We start from the raw sequence: 22,385 nt of genomic DNA on the forward strand, positions 1-22,385 counted from the left end.
GGCAAGGGCAGATTACTATTACATAGGCAACCAGCATCACAGTCAGAAAACCTGCTCAATCCTATCTTTTGCACACTGAATAATCAACTCTATCTGATCCGTGCCAGGGAAATCAAATTTAAGCTTATAAACTAGAGCTTATTAGTCCATTTCAATTATCTTGTCTATTCTTAACTAAGGAATTATAGTATACATCAAATGAAATAGTTCATTTCTCAGAAATGTCTCAGAATTGATCATTTTAAGCTGATGTTATTTAAAAAAATTATGGAAAGGACATTTGTCACTTGATAGTAATTATTATACCTAAAATATGGAAATGAATTTTAGAGAGGGGTTTAGAAAGGAATTATCATGAATATTACTTGATCAAAAGGGAAGCATCCAGTCTTATGAGAGAAATACTGCTAACTAGACATGACTTTAAGTGTTCAGAGATATTTCAAGTAGGAGCCAACACATTTTGGGAGGAAGTTTAGTCTACCTGTGTGTATTCGCTAAGCCGCTTCATAGTGTTGGACTCTGCGACGTTATGGACTGTAGCCTGCCAGGCTACTTTGTCCATGGGGATTCTCCAGGCAAGAATACTGGCATGGGTTGCCATTAGTCTATCTGGATTCTCACTAATACCACTGGGAAACATAGAACTTTGATTCTTTGATTTACATGTAAAACTTAACTTCTGATTCTTCTTCCCCTTCCCTCCTTCATCACCACTCAGAACAAGTATTTGAGTTCCACTTGTGTACCAGACATAATGCTAGGTTTCCTTTCCCACCTATCTTTTTTATTGATAGTTTGCTTGAATACATCCTGATAACCACCCAAAGCCATCCTTGCTTCTTGCCTGGACTGGTCTCCTACATGGTCTCTCACATTCTTGCACAATCTGAATCACTCCTCACAGAACACAAAAAGCTTTCTCCCCACATCACAGATCTGACCATGGTAGAGAAGACAGTCTTATGAACTCTTTAATGACTATCCAGAAAGCACCTACGGCATGCTTGTTTTGTGCTAGGTTCTAGGGATGGTACATAGGTAACATATGATCTATTGTTGTCTACCAGGTATTTACATTAGCATTCACCTCTCCACTGAACTGGAGGTTCTGTTCAGAGGAGTAAAAAGTAAGAAAAAAGTCGTTTTAAGGCTTTTTCTTAAGGCCATTTTAAGGCCATTTCAATTCAGGTTGAAAAGGAAAATACTACTGCCAAACTAATTGTTTAGGATATGGTGGAACCAGATTTCTCACAAAGTGCCAATGGAATTCAAGATGGTTCAACCTCTTTGGAAAACAGATAACTTCTTTAAAAAAATACATAGAGAATGTAAATGAAAAACATTGCCTGCCATATTAGTAAACAAAGGATGTTGCAGGCATCAAGCCATCGTGTTATGCCTGCCCTGATGATAAGCCCTGAGAGAACTTAGGATAAAATATAATCCTGCTATCAATTTATCACACAACAGTCACCCTCTCCCCCATGGTGCACCCTAAGAAAATGCAGGACAAGAAAACACAGGGTATTGGCTCCAGGCAGCTGAGGTGCATATGAAAGGAGTGATTTTAATGAACCTAGGCTTTTGCATCTTCCCATATTCTGAAACATGCTAAATTCGTTACCTTGAGATAATCTGGTTTTCCTTAATTAACAGTCATCTTCTGAAGTTCTGACCACCTTCATCTTTGTTGAAAAATCTATATATCCTGACTCCCCACCATTCCAATAGCAATCAGAGTTATTGGAGATGCTATGTCCCAAACTTATGTCCTCAGTTTTGTCCACTGAATAAAACATAAATCAAATTTTAGGTTGGGTCTTTTTTTTTTTTTTTTAATTTCAGTTGACAACACCTTGTGATCCAGCAATTCTACTCCCAGATTATCACTTAAGAATGAAAGCATATCCATACAGAGTCTTATATATGAACTTCATAGCAGCATTACAGGAAACCAAAATGCCAAAATCTACTCGATAAAAAATGCAGAGAAAGCCTTTGACAAAATTCAATACTCATTTATGATAAAAAACCCTCCAGAAAGCAGGCATAGAAGGAACATACCTCAACATAATAAAAGCCATATATGATAAACCCACAGCAAACATTATCCTCAATGGTGAAAAATTGAAAGCATTTCCCCTAAAGTCAGGAAAAAAGACAAGGGTGCCCACTCTCACCACTACTATTCGACACAGTTTTGGAAGTTTTAGCCACAGAAATCAGAGAAGAAAAAGAAATAAAAGGAATCCATACTGGAAAAGAAGAAGTAAAACTCTCACTGTTTGCAGATGACATGATCCTCTAGATAGAAAACCCTAAAGACACCACCAGAAAATTACTAGAGCTAATCAATGAATATAGTAAAATTGCAGGATATAAAATTAATACACAGAGAAATCCCTTGCATTCCTATATACCAACAATGAGAAAAAAGAAAGAAATAAAGGAAACAATTTCATTCATTTTGACACAAAAAGAATAAAATACTTAGGAATCAGTTCAGTTCAGTTCAGTCGCTCAGTCGTGTCCGACTCTTTGCGACCCCATGAATCGCAACACGCTAGGCCTCCCTGTCCATCACTAACTCCTGGAGTTCACTCAGACTCAAGTCCATCAAGTCAGTGATGCCATCCAGCCATCTCATCCTCTGACATCCCCTTCTCCTCCTGCCCCCAATCCCTCCCAGCATCAGAGTCTTTTCCAATGAGTCAACTCTTTGCATGAGGTGGCCTGTACTTAGGAATAAATCTACCTAAAGAAACAAAAGACCTATATAGAGAAAACTATAAAATATTGATGAAAGAAGTAAAAGATGACACAGATAGATGGAGAAATATACCATGTTCATGGATTGGAAGAATCAACATAGTGAAAATGTGTATACTACCCAAAGCAATCTATAGATTCAATGCAATCCATATCAAGCTACCAACAGTATTTTTCACAGGACTAGAAAAAAATAATTTCACAATTTGTATGGAAACACAAAAATCCTCAAATAGCCAAAATAATCTTGAGAACGAAGAATGGAACTGGAGGAATCAAACCTGCCTGACTTCAGACTATACTACAAAGCTACAGTCATCAAGACAGTATGGTACTGGCACAAAGACAGAAATATAGATCAATGGAACAAAATAGAAAGCCCAGAGATAAATCCATACACCTATGGACATCTTATCTCTGATAAAGAAGGCAAGAATATAAAATGGAGAAAAGACAATCTCTTTAACAAGTGGTGCAGGGAAAACTGGTCAACCACTTGTAAAAGAATGAAACTAGAACACTTTCTAACACCATACACAAAAATAAACTCAAAATGGACTAAAGATCTAAATGTAAGACCAGAAAATATAAAACTCCTAGAGGAAAACATAGGCAAAATACTCTGACATAAATCACAGAAGGATCCTCTAAGACCCCCCTCCAAAAATAATGGAAATAAAAGCAAAAATAAACAAATGGGACCTAATTAAACTTAAAAGCTTTTGCACAATGAAGGAAATTATAGGCAAGGCGAAAAGACAGCCTTCAGAATGAGAGAAAACAATAGTAAATGAAGCAACTGACAAAGAATGAATTTCAAAAATATATAAGGAGCTCGTGCAGCTCAATACCAGAAAAATAAATGACCCAATCAAAAAATGGGCCAAAGAACTAAACAGACATTTCCAAAGAAGACATACAGCTGGCTAACAAACACATGAAAAGATGTTCAACATCACTCATTATCAGAGAAATGCAAATCAAAACTACAGTGAGGTACCATCTCACACAGATCAGAATGGCTGCTATCAAAAAGTCTATAAACAATAAATGCTGGAGAGGGTGTGGAGAAAAGGGAACCCTCTTACACTGTTGGTGGGAATGCAAACTAGTACAGCCACTATGGAGAACAGTGTGGAGACTCCTTAAAAACTGGAAATAGAACTCCCATATGACCTAGAATTCCACTGTTGGGCATACACACCAAGGAAACCACAATTGAAAGAGACATGTGTATACCTTAATGCTCATCACAGCACTGTTTACAATAGCTAGGACATGGAAGCAACCTAGATGTCCATCAGCAAATGAATGGATAAAGAAAGCTGTGGTACATATACACAACGGAATATTACTCAGCTATTAAAAAGAACGCATTTGAATCAGTTCTAATGAGGTGGATGAAACTGGAGCCTATTATACAGAGTGAATAGGTCAGAAAGAAAAACACCAATACAGTATATTAACACATACATATGGAATTTAGCAAGATAGAAATCATGACCCTATATGCAAGACAGCAAAAGAGAAACAGATATAAAGAACAGACTTTTGTACCCTGTTGGAGAAGGCGAGAGTGGGATGATTTGAGAGAATAACATTGAAACATGCATATTACCATATGTGAAACAGATTACCAGTCCAAGCTTGATGCATGAAACAGGGCACTCAAAGCCAGTGCACTGGGACAACCCTGAGGGATAGGATGGGGAGTGAGGTGGAAGGGGGATCAGAATGGGGGACACATGTACACCCATGGCTGATTCATGTCAATCTATGGCAAAAACCACTACAATATTGTAAAGTAATTAGCCCCCAATTAAAATAAATAAACTAATTTTAAAAAAAATGAACAGTAGATATAAATCTCAAAAATAATAATGTTGAGTTGAAGCATGACCAAAAAAAAATCACATTTTATGGAAAATTCTATAAAATGTATTCTATTCCATTATGACAAAAATCATATTAGTTGGTTATTGGGAAATAGAAAGTGTGAATAGAGAGGGTCAAGACTGATGAACTACAAGTGGTTACAAATCAACTCTTGAAAGTTATAAATAAGTGCATTATGTTAATGGTGATGGTTCCATAGGTGCATACATATGTCAAAGTTAAATTGTATATGTAAATATGTGCCATGTGTGTCACACCTCAAAGTTGTTAGTAGTTTATCATAAAGTAAGGATGAGTATTGCTAGAAGGGAAATTTCCTCTTAAAAAAAACACATTGTTCTGAACATTTCCAATGCGATTTTAGTGCTCTGGCTCTTAAGTCTTGATAAGTGTCATTGTAATAACCATGCCTTCTGTTTTCTCTATTCAAATGCTTGGACATGTGGAGTTTTGTTGACCCAGGAAGAATTCCTCCTCCAAGGGCTACCGAAATTCCTGCTGCTACTGCCGCTGCAAAGTCACTTCAGTCATGTCCGACTCTGTGCGACCCCATAGACGGCAGCCCACCAGGCTCCCCCATCCCTGGGACTCTCCAGGCAAGAACACTGGAGTGGGTTGCCATTTCCTTCTCCAATGCATGAAAGTGAAAAAATAAAATGAAGTCACTCAGTCATGTCCGACTCCTAGTGACCCCATGGACTGCAGCCCACCAGGCCCCTCTGTCCATGGGATTTTCCAGGCAAGAGTACTGGAGTGGGGTGCCATTGCCTTCTCTGAAAATCCTAGAGATGGTAAGTAGTCTGCCCAGTGCCAGTACTTTTCAAATGCAAACAAACTAGTCAAGGGCCTGTACTCATAGCCACCTCCTTGATGGTGCTCTCTCACTGAGCCACTATCTACCTGCCCAGTTCGCTCCAGGACCAGCTATCAGACAACTAGGGACAGCTTCTCTGCCCCAGAACACTGTGAAATTATACAGACTATTCAGTTCTAAAGTTGTTAATTCTGTTTTATCATTCTTTCCCAAAGAACCTACAAGGAAGGCTTTTGTCCACAGGTACCACCCTTTCTTTACCACCAGGTCATGGCATATTCCCTCCTCTTTGGAACACTGAATAGAAAAGCCTTTTCTGTGTTACTCATCTCATCTGTGGGTCTTACCGTATTATTCAAGTAATAAAATCTATCAAAGATAGTCATCTTAATTTTGTTAGTCTTCAATTTCCAACAGAAATATTTATACTGGTTTTCAATATGGATAACCTGTCTAGTTAATGGTATCTCATGAATTAAACTTAAAAAATGGCATATTAACTAACAATTTTAAATTAACTAATGTCACCAAATGATATTTGGTAGTAAAAGTGATGTATGCATGAAATATTAAGTGATTCTTTAAAACAGCCTCCCAAAATAACAGAATAGTAATCATGCTGTCAAAGAATACATAACTTTTTTTTTTGGAGACCTTTATAGCCCTTGATTTTGGTTTCACAGGCTGTCATCCAAACTGAAGATTCACCACCTCTCCTCTAACTGTACTACAGCAGCCAGTTTTATAAAAGACAAAGTCTGAAAACCATTTGTCAGAAGATCATTAGTGAATTAGGTGCACAGTTATTAGAATAGCTTAGATGCCTGGGTGGAGAGGTACCCACAAAGGAGTAACTTTTTGGAACTTTGGAGTGTGGTCAGCTGTTTTAGAATACATACCTTACCCTTAATGGGAAAAAAAAAAAAAGAATCACCAGTAGTTAAAGTATGTTCTTTCCAAATTAATTTTGTACTTATTTGGAGCTTAAAGGAAAAACTACTCTGAATATGTGGAATTTGACCTTTTTGTACCAATTTTTAGGGTTTGCATTTTCATGAATTAAATATAGAGCACACATTATTCAAACTTAATGGCTCTTTAAATGTCTGAGTGACCTCCTCTCAACTACAGACATTTCACACATAAATCATGAGACACACGTGGTGATCTAGTGCTTAGCACCAGGGTTTAAAATCCTTTCTGACTCCTTTTCTTGGTTCTAATACTTGTGTTTCTATAGGATGGTGTGGTTAGTCTACAAGTGTTCACTGCTGGCCAATATTGCCAATCTGATGGAATTCAGAAGCACATAGAATTGATGCTAGATCCTGGGGAAATATGCAGAAAGCATATAAACTATTCCATGTCTCAGAGTGCTTAGATGAACACTAGAGAAGTCAATGGCACTCCACTCCAGTACTCTTGCCTGGAAAATCCCATGGATGGAGGGGCCTGGTGGGCTGCAATCCATGGGGTCGCTAATGGTTGGACATGACTGAGCGACTTCACTTTCACTTTTCACTCTCATGCATTGGAGAAGGAAATGGCAACCCACTCCAGTGTTCTTGCCTGGAGAATCCCAGGGATGGCGGAGCCTGGTGGGCTGCCATCTATGGAGTCACACAGAGTTGGCCATGACTGAAGCGACTTAGCAGCAGCAGCAGCTTGACTAGAGGCCTTGGGCAGTTTGACTACTACCTTTCAGTCAAATCTGGTTTTCCTGTCCACGGCATAACCTTGTGAAGATCAAATGCAATTTTCTATGTAAAGTGCTCAGTACAGAATCTGTTCAAATATAAAATTTTACTCAAAACCATAAGCACCACACGCAGCCTCCTATTTCAATGACAACCCTATCAAGAAAGGACATCATTCTGTATAAAATTAGGTTGGCCTATAGAAGCAGAAGCCAGATGGTGGGAGAAGACTCAAACCATAGTTAAGGGGGAAAGTTGTCATCATGGTCAAAGTGTGTTGAGACCTCCACAGGACAGGGAAAAAAAGAGAACCAAAATATTTAACAATTTATAAACCCTTGAAAAACTTGGAAATAGTTCTACTTTCCGATTCTGATAAATTACACTAAGACTGTGAACCATATTAGAATATTGAGAGACAAGCTTACACGGAGTTGGCAGCTCCATGGAAGCTTGTTGGCAGCCAGTTACAGAGTCATGCTAAATTAAATGAGTTTAAGACATTACTTTGTTTCAGGAAAGTAAAAGATACATGATATGTATTGTTTAGAATAATAGCAACAGGGTCAATTCTAGGCTTAACATTCTAAGAGGTTACATATAAAATGCTAGTGAAAGTTATAGAAACCTGACCACAAGAGAAACAATTGAGAAATCTAGAGATATTATGCAGATGATTTATAGGGAACAGATGAGGCCAAACTTAAAGTGTAATAGTTGTATGAAATAGATGCTTAATTATACAATTTAAATAGTAATGTTAACAGCTGCTAATACATATATATTAATAGTATTTACTATGTGCCAGGCTTCCTAATGGATGATTTCTACATTTTAAGTAATTAAAGATTTTTAAGCTAGAACAGGATGTAGCTTCAGCATGGGTACACAGCAATAACTATAAAAGTGCAGCATAGCTTGTAAGAGGGGTTCAGAGACAAGAAGACTAAAGAGGTATGCACATATAGGTCCACAGTTTTGTGCTTAATGTGAATAGACAAATGGAGAGCTTAGAGCTATCTTCTTCAGTTACTTGTCAACAACATCACCACCGCCATCACTGGCATCATGACACCATCTTCATCACCACTACCATTAACATTTTCTGAGTACCTATTTTGTGCTGGACACATCTAATACACACCACAAAGTTGGTTAGAACTGTCTCTCCCCCTATATGAATGTCACAAATAATGTTCAGACTAAATAATTAGTTTTTCCAACTTCACAAAAATTAGTAGAAAAATAAAATCAGGATTTGTGTCCATATTGGCAGACTTAAGATTTCACAGATTTCCCCTATACATGACCTGACTTATAAAGCAAGTGTAAAGATGGAACTATCATCTCTGTTTTTTCTTTAGAGGCACCTGTTACTAGAAATAGACAAGATTAGTATGCGTGAGTCTAAGAAAAAGCCTTTGTAGGGACTCAGCTCTCCAATGAGAGAATACTCAGTCTTTCCATCTGTGTCACCAGGATCTCAGGTCTGCTAGTCACAGCTGCAGCAAAATGGGGAAGCCAGAGCTGCTCTGCTTTTTTGTAGGCTATAGAATGAATGCTCCAGAGAAATATTTGTTGTTATTGTTCAGTTAGTTAACTTGTGTCTAACTCTGTGACCCCGTATACCACAGCACATTAGGCTCCTTTATCCATTACTGTCTTCTGGAGTTTGCTCAAATTCATGTCCACCGAGTCCATGATGCAGTCTAACAACAAAAACAAACTCAACAGTCAATAAAATCATACATATGGGAGGTCAAGAGAACTGAATTCACAAGGCAACATGATAGACAGATATCCAAAAAGCAATAAGCCCCAAAAAGAGATGTAAGGTGCAAATCACTTCACCTCTGGCAGCAAAGCAGGGCTAAATTATGGCCAACATATAAGTGGGTAAAAATAAGAGACATATAAATTAATAAACAGAAGCCTCAATAGAGACAAGAGGCCAGAAGGGAGAACACACATACCTTGTGAATGTAGCAGAGTTCCAACCAGAAGAAGACTCTTCTTTCCTGGCAAGGACTCAGACAATGAAAAGTTATGGGCTCTGTTTATTGGAGCCCTCCCAACTTTCTTTTCCTTCCTGTAAATGGGTTCTCCTTCCTTTGCCCTGACTGACTAGCCATAATTACAAACCTCTGGTTGTAATTCTCTGCTGATCTCAAATAAACCCATTTTCGCTAGAGAAATATCTGGCAGTCTGTTTCAGATCAACATCAATTTCCAAAGTCTTCTCCATTTCTAATTGGCTTTCCCAAAACAATTATGAACATAGACCATAGTCAAGCACTTAATTTCTTTTCAGTTATTTAGTGTTCTATGCCTCATTTCAAAATAGCTTCTAGTTTGAAAGCAAAACAGTCTTCTTTTACATCCTACTTTTATAAATTTAAGACTAGATACTCTAAACTTTGGGGAAATAGCTTCAAGAACACTGGCCATTGAATATTTGCTTTATTCTCTTAAAAGAGGCAAGAATTCCAAAGTTAAATAGACACAAGTTTATGTGGTTACTGCCATGTATTCTATGTCTTTACATAAAGACTAAATGAGTAACTTCATTGTTTTTTATGTACCTTTTAAGGTTAATATCAGACACCATGGATCTAACATAGCACATGGGTATAACACACCAATTGTTTCCAAACAGATCAGTGGTCACAAAAGCAAGCATTCAGTCACTCCCTTCCACTCTTTTCCTTGGCAGACATTCAATCATTCACAGCATATCCCACCCCACACCTCTCCCCAAACCCTGCCCCTCCCCAAAGCCAGGCGAAGACTCAGATTCCTCTCACAGATTCATGCAAATACTGCCAACTTATAGAAACTGGCAAGTGGCTTATAACCTCTTTAACATCCTTGAGTCTAACTAGAATAACAATGAAGCAAATAGCTGAAAGGCATGAAAATACTAAATACATGTTGGAAAATGGCTAGAGATCAGGAATGGCTTCCCAATTGAGTTGAAATGACAGGAGACAGATGATTATGTCAAAGTTCAATGAAATGAAAATTCTGTTTACAGAAGAAGTGTACATGGGTAGTAAAGAGAGAAAGAATCAGAGAAGCCAGATAATAAATATCTTTGAAAAATGGCATGAAGTTCAAATTATTTGACCCAGAGGATTTTAAGGGGAATGGATAAAACATGTTTTCAGGAAAAAAAAGTAAGTTTCATGTTTAGAATTAAACATTTATAATCATTTAGAAGATAAATTTGACAAAGTAAGACCAATTCAAAACTATTGTAGGAACATAGGTAAGAGGTAATTGGTGTATTCCACAGTGGGAATGGGAAGAACTAAGGTGATTACCACTGGGAATGCCAAGTAGGTCATGTTTAGAAATAATGACATATATCTAAATATTAAGAAGTGTTTCTCAATATTTTATTGTCTATATTCCCAGCTCCTTCTCATCCCACGAGATTCTTAAACCAAATCATACTTACCTTTTCATCTATAAATATTTAAGTATTTTCTAAAAGAATTTTTTCAAACATAACCATTATTACAACTGAAAAATACTGACAATTTCCTAGTATCACTTAGCATCCAGTCATTGTTCAGAGTCTCCAATATTATCTTTTTTTAACAGTTAATTTTTAAACCAGGAACCAAACAAGGCTCCCTTTTGCATGTGGTTAACATATCTCTAAGTCTTGGTGATAATTTACCCCTTCCATTTAAGATACTAAGAGCAGACAGAATTGGAGACCAAGGGAGGAGGTATGTACAAGTTGTGCCCTCCAGTTGACCTAAACTGGACTCAGGCAACTACGGGCTCATCCCCACCTCTTTGTCCTTGCAATAGGCATGCTGCCTACACCAATCCCATACTAGAAGCTAGTTCAAGGACACAGCCTTGAGAGAATAAGGTATTGACAAGATCACCTAGACTAAATAGGTGTCTGAACCAAGTTAAGGATTCTGTATAAGCTTTTAAGATTCTGGTGGGCTGTTGAAGATATGATCCAGTAATTTTGTAGCCACCCAGGGCAAGCCAAATAAATTCCTTTGATGAACCCTGCCATCTACTTTGGAGAAGGCAATGCCACCCACCTTCAGTACTCCTGCCTGGAAAATCCCATGGACGGAGGAGCCTGGTAGGCTGCAGTCCATGGGATCGCGAAGAGTCGGACACGACTGAGTGACTTCACTTTCACTTTTCACTTTCATGCATTGGAGAAGGAAATGGCAACCCATTCCAGTATTCTTGCCTCGAGAATCCCAGGGACGGGGAAGCCTGGTGGGCTGCCGTCTATGGGGTCGCACAGAGTCGGACATGACTGAAGCGACTTAGCAGCAGCAGCAGCCATCTACTTATCTGCCATGGCCTGTCACTTTGTTCAGTCTTTCAGATTTCACCTGAGAAACTCCCAAGGTTGTGACTTATTACCTTTGGATAATAAGGAGAAGGAAGCATAGATTAATCCATAGACAATAAGAATATAAAAGTTTTATTTGAACAGAAATGAGACTACAGCCTGGGAAACGCAGATTCAAGAGGCACTTGAATTGTGTTCTACTGGACTATAAAAAGAGAGAGGTTTATAAACCACAAGGGTACAGTTAGTTACAGGAGTTGTTTAACAATTATAGTTGGAGCAAGCAAGAACTAAGGGTGCTTGTTAAGCAAGGACTGGGGCGGGGGGGTGGTCTGAAATTGTTGCATAAAGTTAACTTGAGACCATAAAGTTATGGCTGGCAGCTGCTAGCAAGATACTGTTTTGGGAATGGTTGGCCATGTCCTCAAGTTTGAGAGAGTACAGAAAACTGGAATTCTTAGAAATGCAACAATGGACCTGAAAGCACATTCCCAGTGTATCCAGCTCCATTCTCAATGCCTAAACTACAGTTACTGCATTTTGAATCATAAGTGCATCCTTTTAGTGGTTAAAGCAGATGTACAATGTTTGTTTGATGGGCCATAAGACATGCCGTTTTAGTTAACAAAGTTCAAGCCAAATCCAGCATAAACCAGAATGAATTCCCCATATCTCAATACATGAAAATTTTTTCCATCAGAAGAATGTCTGGATTCATGGATTTTATCAGGTTAGATGATAATGCCATTTGTTGACAGAGAAACCACTGGAGAAGTGAAAACTTGTGTAAGAATAGAAACAATTGCAGTTGATGTTTTCTGACCATGGCTGTGTGGCAAATAAGTGCCATAGTAGGGTAAGTATTACCAATGTGTAGCTCAGGAGGTAGCTATCAGTTTTTAGTTTTGTAATCCTGCTAAGGCTGAAACTCCAGTACTTTGGCCACCTCATGCGAAGAGTTGACTCATTGGAAAAGATTCTGATGCTGGGAGGGATTGGGGGAAGGAGGAGAAGGGAACGACAGTGGATGAGATGGCTGGATGGCATCACTGACTCGATGGACGTGAGTCTGGGTGAACTCCAGGAGTTGGTGATGGACAGGGAGGCCTGGCATGCTGCGATTCATGGGGTCGCAAAGAGTCAGACACGACTGAGCGACTGAATTGAACTGAATCCTGAGTCATGAGTTGAGCTTCCCTTATAGCTCAGTCAGGGAAGAATCTGCCTGCAATGCAGGAGACCTGAGTCTAGAAGATCCCCTGGAGAAGGAAATGGCAATGCACTCCAGTATTCTTGCCTGAAAAATCCCGTGGACAGAGGAGGCTGGCAGGCTACAGTCCATGGGGTTGCAAATAGTCAGACACAATTTAGCTACTAAACAAACAACACAGAAAGTCTTGGTTGAAATATTTTAAGAACAAATATGGAGCCATGAAATTCAGCCATATAAACAGAATGCTGTGATAGAAAGACAAATAATGGATTTTTATTAACAAAGTCTGAAAAGGCCTCTTAAGAGGTTAGAAGCTGTCCTCTAAAAACAGGAACTGATAATATGGACAGAGGGGAAGACATCCAGGCCCACATATGGAAGTAATTATGCCAATGCAGAGAAAGTAAAAAAAAATAGCATGTGTTTGGTGGTTCCCCCAAGCAGGTAACAATAGGAATTTGATATAATGATTAAAAGTTTCTTTACAAGTCAAATAGGAATCTAGTATAAATACTATAGTCACCATCTGCCACCATATGCAAGAATATATCTTAATCCTTTCTGACCAAGTTCATTCATCTAGAGAATTCAAGGCATGCTTCTCTAAAGGCCATTCTGAGTTTCCTTCCATCAACTTAATCCCAACCTTATCCAGCATACCCTAGAGAATAGCAGTGAATTGTTACAAATTTTTTTTTATACCATATACTTGTCTAAAACTAGATGTTAGTATTTCAAAGTCTATCTTAAGAGGGAAGTGTTAAAACTGTTTTAATTACTTAAATATAATTAAGAATATCCTTCTAATTCTAAATTCCTAGAATTTCTCAACAGGGACTCTTACAATGTTATAGTTTCCCAAGTTGTTACAGAAATAAGAGCACTTACTCAGCCATGGAACATTTTGAAATCATGATTAGTGATCAATTGCTTCTAATCATAACTGAGTCTCTCTTCTTGATTAGAGGGTCCTTTTCTTCCTCTTCTGCTACTAATATGAATATCATATCATATGCATTCAAACCAGGCTGATGGACAAGGTTTGAGATTGTCTAAAATAAAAGTTGGCAACTGATGCTCAGGGGACCAAATCTGGTTCTGAGGAGAGCTTCACAGGTTCACAGAGGTAGCCTTCTTAGTATTTAACTTTTTTTTAAAGAGGCCAAAATTTAAAGATTAGGAGATTCAAATGAAAAGTTTTGGATGTTTATTAAAAATACAAATATTGAGCCTACATTTTCCCATATTAACAATCAGCTGTAGATAATAAGAGGCCAACTATTGTATGAAAGTGAAAGAAAGTGAAAGTCACTCAGTTGTGTTCGACTCTTTGCAACCCCATGGCCTATACAGTCCCTGGAATTCTCCAGGCAAGAATACTGGATTGGGTAGCCTATCCCTTCTCCAGGGGACCTTCCCAACCCAGGAATCAAACCCAGGTTTCCCAAATATCAGGCAGATTCTTTACCAGATGAGCCACCAGGGAATCCCAAGAATACTAGAGTGGGTAACCTATCCCTTTTCTAGTGGGTCTTCCCACCCCAGGAATTGAACCTGGTTCTCCTACATTACAGGTGGATTCTTTACCAGCTGAGCTACCAGGGAATCAATATTGTATATGGAAGAACAAATCAGACTCCATTATTAGATCTGTTCACTTTTACTTTAACTTCTGTGCTTTACTGCCTGTGCTCTACATCTTTTGTAAAATAATATTGCCTGTAACCAGAAAGAGCTCCAAAGCCAATGTTTCCATATTTTTGGCCTCACTATGCATTTGGCACAGAAACTTGCTGTTGGTAACTCTACCCCTGTTAAAGTACAGTACAAAATTGAGACTAAACAAATTCTGAGTAGTGAAAACATTTAAGCCATGTAAGCAAATCTAGTTTTAGCTTATTTCATGAACATAAGTGCAACTTAGGTTATTTCTTGCAAATGCCTCTGATATTCAAGAAATAAATTTAATTCATCTTTCTAAAATAGTATAAGATAAATAATTTTTAACCATTCCTCTGCTATCTAGAAACCCCAACTGTAATTTCCAGTCATTGCAAAGGTTAAGGGAATCTTTCATTTTCACTTTATAAGCCATCCTGTAACATTTTGCCTCTGAGCTTCATATCAGCTGGAATGTGAAGACATCCAGTTCAAACTGTTCTACGAGTGGACAACAAGTGCTATTTTACCAATCTGGTTTTGATTTTTATCATTTCTGGATCGGACACCCTTTAGAGTATACTTTCAAGTTTTCATAACTGCTTCTACTTCTGATTACTTCTCAACTTTGAAGCCAAGATATGGTTTTCATCTTATAAAGCTGTTACACTTAAATTCAAGAACAGGCATACCCTGAAGATATCAAACACTTGGTTCCAGACAACTGCAATAAATCAAATATTGCAACAAAGTGAGTAATATAAATTTTTGGTTTCCCACTACTTAAGAGTTTACATTAAACTGCAGTTTAAGTGTACAGTAGCATTATGTCTAAACCAATATACATATCTTATTTTAGAAAGCACCATATTGTTTTAAAAATGCTTAAATAGTAACAAACATCACATCTCCAAACAAATATAATTTTTGAAATACTGTGAGAATTGACAATTCTCGCAAAAAATGTGCCACAGACACCAAGCAAGCAAATGCTGTTGGAAAAATTACACCAATAGAATTGCTTGATACAGGGTTGCCACAAACCTTCAATTTGTAAGTTATACTCTATCTTCACACTGCGATAAAATGAGATATCCTGTAGTTTTAAAAGCAAAGTAAAATATTTGATTTATGTCTCCAGCAAAAGTGTGAGCATTAAGATAGACCAAGAGAATAAAATGTTTATGAACAAGATCTTTATAATGATGAACCAAGAGACCAGACTTTTCTGTAGCAGTTAAGACTATGCCTATGTGCTTAAATGTACAAAGCAAACATGAGTATGTTGGGGGCAGGGAGAAAGGAAACAATCCTGGTTTATAAGTTTACTTTATCATTAAGGGTCCAAGAAAAAAAAAAACAAACATGCTCTTTTAGGCAGAGTGTTGCTGCTGCTGCTGCTAAGTCACATCAGTCGTGGCCAACTCTGTGCGACCCCATAGACGGCAGCCTACCAGGCTCCCCCATCCCTGGGATTCTCCAGGCAAGAATACTGGAGTGGGTTGCCATTTCCTTCTCTGATGCATGAAAGTTAAAAGTGAAAGTGAAGTTGCTCAGTCGTGTCCGACTCTTAGCGACCCCATGGACTGCAGCCTACCAGGCTCCTCCATCCATGGGATTTGCCAGGCAATAGTATTGGAGTAGGGTGCCATTGCCTTCTTCAAGGCAGAGTGTTACTAGTTATTGACGAATTGAAGAGACAGGACATGGCAAGATAAATATTACATATTAATGCATATGAGTGGAATCGAGAAAAAAATTACATAGATGAACTCATTTTCAAAGAATAAACAGAGATACAATCATAGAAGACAAATGTATGGATACCAAGAGGTGGGATGGATTGAGAGAGTTGGATTGATATATACACAGTACTACGTATAGAATAGAGAACTAATGAGAACATACTCTATGGCACAGGAAACTCTATCCAGTGCTCTTTTGTGACCTAAATGAGAAGGAAATCCAAAAAAGAGGGGATATATGCGGATGAATATGCTGATTCACTTTGCTGTACACAGAAACTAACACACCATTGTAAAGCAACTGTACTTCAGTTAAAACGCATACATACACACAAAACAGCTACCAAAACAAGCTACCAACCCAAAGCCTGAGGAACAATGAGAAGAGACTGGAATTATTTAAATTTTAAAATTCATAGTCCTGCAGAAAAGAAATTCAGACCTGTGAGAAGACGTTACTCCTTGAAAGTGTTGGTTTCTCAAAGCTGAAGTGCCCCACTTGGCCAGGATGTGGAACTCTGAAGAGGTACTAGCAGGAGGGTGCTGGAGTCTGAGGGATCCAAAGAAACTAGTTATGCAACCCATGGGAAAGCTCTGTGGGATCAACTACTGACACTTTAACCTGTCACCACCAGAGTGAAGAAACTGCTGGGGTGTTGCTAACAGGATAGGAAGTTGAAAAAGACAAGAAGCAAAAGGATAATAAGAAGCAAAACAGAGAAAACCCTTTTTACATCAGCTTTCCAGGCCCTTATTACTATTCCCTACCAGATTTAACAGGAATCAGCTGGCAAACCAGAGCGATGGTATGGGTTCAGCTCCAGCTCAGAGATAATACTCTACTAACTAGCAGTTGCCTGACTAGAAATCACTAGTGCTTTGATCTACAAAGTTTTTTCAAGTATGCATGTCATTTAGTATTTTTGATCTTCGCAGAGCAGACATGAGAACGAACATCCATTATGCACAGGAAGGAACTGGTTTACATATCCAACATCATATGGGTGGAAGAGTCAGCATTAGAACCTAGAAACTCATTTCATTGTTCGAGTAATCAAAAGATGCAAATCCAACAGGCAATTGGATTCTTAAGGCTAATTGATCCTGTGAATCTCACTCTTCTGCAACAACAGAAAGCTGGATGCTTGGAAGGCCCTAAATCACAAATGGTGACCACCTGCTGACCTTCTAAATTAAAATTTTCAGCTGAAGATATGGGACATGGATGAGCAATTGTCTACAATTTACTGAAACAATTATCAGTTCAGTTCGGTTGCTCAGTCGTTTCAACTCTTTGCCATCCCATGGACTGCAGCACGCCAGGCCTCCCTGTCCATCACCAACTCCCTGAGTTTACCCAAACTCATGTCCATTGAGTTGGTGATGCCATCCAACCATCTCATCCTCTATCATCCCTTCTCCTCCTGCCCTCAATCTTTCCCAGCATCAGGGCCTTTTCAAATGAATCAGTTCTTCGCATCAGGTAGCCAAAATATTGGAGTTTCAGCCTCAACATCAGTCCTTCCAATGAACACTCAGGGTTAATCTCCTTTAGGATGGACTGGTTGGATCAATTATATGCCTTTTAAAAACACCTGAAGAATACAATTCAGTTTAGCACCTCAATATCTCTAGGAAAGGCATCACTCTACCCCCACCCTGCTCCCAGTTAAGGGTACAGATTCTAGTTGGTTTAAAGTATTTCCCTCACCCTGCAACTACTATACAGAGTAAATTACTGTGACTTCAGTTAAAAAAAACAACAATTCTTCCTCAGTTAACAGCATTCCTCTTTGCTATTGGCCCAAGACAAACATGATTTAGAAGATATATTTTTTTCCATGACTACTAGGTTAGTGGAAACCAGGAACATCTTTCACATTTGCATTATACAGCTCAGCGCAACCAATTCTAACTGGCAGCAGCCTGGTTTCTACAGAACACTAGTTAGTTAGGTCCTTCATAACTGTTTTTTTTTTTTTTTTTGTGGAGGGGGCAGAAGATGCATTTTGATAATTAAGTTTAGCAAGTATTTACTGTAACTATGGAACTTACCAGTGTCATTACTATTTTAATGTGAACCATGCGGCTTCCTTTATTTATTCTCCAAATTTGTGCACCAAAATACAGATAGTTTTTAACAGTGTCTGCAGACATTTATGCTAATAGTCCACAAAACAGATTTGGAGAAACACATATTTAAGGAAATAGCATCCCTTGGTCCTATCTCCAACACCCTTATCTAATTCTTATTGAAGATCTGCTCGGAAAGAAAAATCCCACTTACTCTCAAGTTTTTTTTCTTCTTTTTGTTAATTCCCATTTTGCTCCCCACACACACACACACACACACACACACACACACACACACTGCTGTTTAGTTCACAGCTTCAGTTCTCTTACAATAACAAGCAAACAAAAAACAAACACAAAATTACAGACCAAAAATATGCCAAAGAGACCTTCTCAAAATCTCATATTTTTCAGCAGAGTTGTTTCAAAGGGTAAAGGTAATCTCAAAATTCCATGAGACCCTCTCAGCTATTCAAAAATTCATCTTTTCTTCCTATAAACCCAGGGTATTTCTTCCACTCTCTGAAAATGTGCTTGTTGTCTGTGACATGAATATAGAGAGCGGTCTATAAGGACTGGCATTTACATCACTTTATTTGTAGGCTTTCTTGGCACAGGCCTACCTCAAAGGCAGAAGATATCTGAGGGTGACTATGAGCTTTGCTTTCTGGATGGAAAAGAAAATGAAAACAGAAAAGGAAGCACAGAATTGGCCAAGATAATCACATATTTTCATTCTAAACTGCTTTGTCCTATCACAGGAGATTACAGCTAGAAAGGTCATCCAGCTCTCACCTTGATACAGTGAAGGAAAAGGGTGAGGGAGGGGGGAACTGTCCAGACCTCACCAAGCAGCATCTAAAGCAAAAGTAAAACTGAGCTCTCCAATACTCTCTCCCCTGGTCCATGCTGTTTAGTCAATTATGAGCTGGGTTAGGCTGGAATGATTTGCAAGTAGCTGTAATCAATGATGCCCAAGCCTAGTTAATCATCAGATTCACCTGGGTTTTTCTTGCACCTATAGCCTTTCAGATCCCACTCCAAACTTTGTGATAGCTAAATCATGGAGTCTGTTCTTCTATAATCTAAAGTCTGTCCCAATGAGTCTGAAATCATAAATGTTGGATAACTCTGGAAAAGACCATGGAGTTTGAGAATTATAAGATATAACTTCATTGTCCCAGACTTGCTTTTATTCTGTAAGTTAGTGTACGAGGTGGACCTTCCTTGGTGGAGTTAAGGGTACGGTTACTACTTTACACCTAGCTAGACTTTGCTACAGAGAAGGCAATGGCACCCCACTCCAGTACTCTTGCTGGAAAATCCCATGGATGGAGGAGCCTGGAAGGCTGCAGTCCATGGGATCGCTGAGGGTTGGACACGACTGAGCGACTTCACTTTGACTTTTCACTTTCATGCACTGGAGAAGGAAATGGCAACCCACTCCAGTGTTCTTGCGTGGAGAATCCCAGGGATGGGCGAGCCTGGTGGGCTGCCATCTGTGGGGTCGCACAGAGTTGGACACGACTGAAGTGACTTAGCAGCAGCAGCAGCAGACTTTACTAGGTGACCTATGGGAAGTTGCTTAATTGTTTTCAAGTCATATCTATTATGAAAGCTGATTTAAAATGACCTGTCTCTGGGTTCCTGTCAAAGCCCAGTTAATTATTAGAAGAAAAGGTCTTTAACCTTTTAATAAAAATTATTAAAAATTCAATGCTTCTTTTTTTAAACAGCATTTTAAATTTCAACTATGCCAAGATGAAAGAGAAACTTCTATGTAATTAAAAACAAGCAAATAAAGCATAAAAAAAAAAAAACTAAAAGTCTGATTTACACATGGACCCCAAAATAATTGGAAGCAGTATTTGAAACATTTAGAGAAGAAACAGATGCTGCTGCTACTGCTAAGTCACTTCAGTCGTGTCCGACTCTGTGCGACCCCATAGACGGCAGCCCACCAGGCTCCCCCATCCCTGGGGTTCTCCAGGCAAGAACACTGGAGTGGGTTGCCATTTCCTTCTCCAATGCATGAAAGTGAAAAGTGAAAGTGAAGTCTCTCAGTCATGTCCCACTCTTAGCGACCCCATGGACTGCAGCCTACCAGGCTCCTCCATCCATGGGATTTTCCAGGCAAGAGTACTGGAGTGAGGTGCCATTGCCTTCTCCGGAAACAGATACTATGCATTCTAAAATCTATTTCACCCTATGTAGAATAGCGTCTCCTATTACTTTCTCTTTGTCTGTTGGGCCATATCACCTGTTTTCATGAGAATAAAAGACAAATGACATTTCTAGTACAGATAAGAAATATATATATATATATATGACAAACTTTGGGGACATTTACCAACTGGCCAATTATGATTAGAGGTGAACTACTATGGAAGATAAAAATAATAAAATTCTAATGAGATCCCTTAAGTATTTGCATGCTTGAAAGGTGCAAATGCTTATACTGATAGAAAAGGGTTTTCAGATCTCACAGACCAAAAGATGCAATTTAAACAGAACAAACCAGTAGCATAAATCTGAATTCTATCATGTCTGTAATTTTTCTTCTCTTTCACTGAACGTTTGTAGAATCTAAACTCTGTTAGGAATTATGCATTTAGAAACAATTCACTTTCCTGCAACTTGGGACAACAGCTTTCCTCCTGATCACCTCACAAGTCCACATTATTAGTAGCCATCATTATTATCAAGAACAAAATTTCCTTATTGTGGACCCACTCTGTGTGATTAGATGACAGAATCAACCAATACTGAGAAATAGTATAAGTGGTGGTAAGAATATGAGTTCTGACATGACACTTCCTGGAACCAAAGCCTGACTCCATCATCTTACCAGGTATATACATCTGGGCAAGTTACTTAATTTCTCTATGCCTCAGTTTAGTCCTTTGAAAAATGACAGATGTGTTATCTCCAACACTGAATTTTTTTCAAGTTTTTGATCACATACACCATGAGGAATACTCGGCAAACTATAAGTTTGAGTAATGGGTAACCAATAAATGGAAACTTCATAACGAAGAATATAGAAACATAACTCTGGAGTAAATTAAATTAACTCCAGTGAATATAATATTCTAATTTAACCAGATCACTTAACAGACATTTATGGACATTTTTACTATGTGCCAGGCATTGAGCTATAAGATAAAGGTGTTATAGAAAGGAAGATGGCAACTTCTTGCCTTAGAGAGAAACTGATAAAGGTAAGGTGCACATATCAGGGTGCTCCCCAGTGCCAGAATGTTCATAGGAAAGTCTTAATCATGACTGGGAGATGGGTGGGTGTCCTTTGATGCCTTTCAGACACTCGTATTTGTGGCTTATCTTTCTTGCCATAGGAGTCAAGGACAAACTACCAGAACGGGCTGATAAGATGAAAGAGGTGATTTCTGGCTGCTGCCCTGCCAGATATTCAAAGTATAAACATGGGCAAGCCCCTCTCCCTCTCGCAGATCTCTACTTCCTTCACAGCATCTCTCTAAGACTGGCGGTGACGATTCAGTGAGCTAATTCCTGTGACAAGTACCTTGTGAATTTTCAGAGGCTGTGTCAATGAAAGGGTAGGGAAAATAAGATAAATTTGATAATACCCACTGAGAATCAATTTTGAGCAAAAAGCAGAACAAAAAGCAAACATTCAGCACCCCCTGTCTAGCCCCAAGCTTTCCTTCCTAGCCCCAAGTCTGTCAATACCTCTAATCTCCTTTTTTATTTATGCTGGGCTCTGAGCTAAATGCCTTATGAGTATTATTTCCATTAGCCAGCACAGCTGCCCCATGAACTGGGCACTATCCGTATCCCTCTTTAGAGACCAGAAATCTGATGCCAAGGGCCATCAGGTCCACAGAGGTCCAAACCAGACCTAGAACCCAGCCTAGGTTTCTCTGATGCTAAAACTCGTGTCATAAGCCACTTTCACATTGAATTTCCAAGTTTACATCTCAGGGACCCTGAAGCCAGGGGCCAGCTAACTACATGCTGGTCCTTAGGACCTGGACTTCAGGGTACCCTGCCAGTGCAGCCTTTTTCTCCTGTGTTAACTTCATGGCTTCTAAGTGCCTGCAATTTGCCTTTTTGATTGTCAATATGTTCATATAATAAAACTAGATTAAAGCATCTCCCTGTCATTGCGAGAACAGAAGCACTTATTAAATGGGCCTTT

The sequence above is a fragment of the Bos indicus x Bos taurus genome, chromosome 26 (genome assembly GCF_003369695.1).
Source record: "Bos indicus x Bos taurus breed Angus x Brahman F1 hybrid chromosome 26, Bos_hybrid_MaternalHap_v2.0, whole genome shotgun sequence".
Lineage (NCBI taxonomy): Eukaryota > Metazoa > Chordata > Mammalia > Artiodactyla > Bovidae > Bos > Bos indicus x Bos taurus.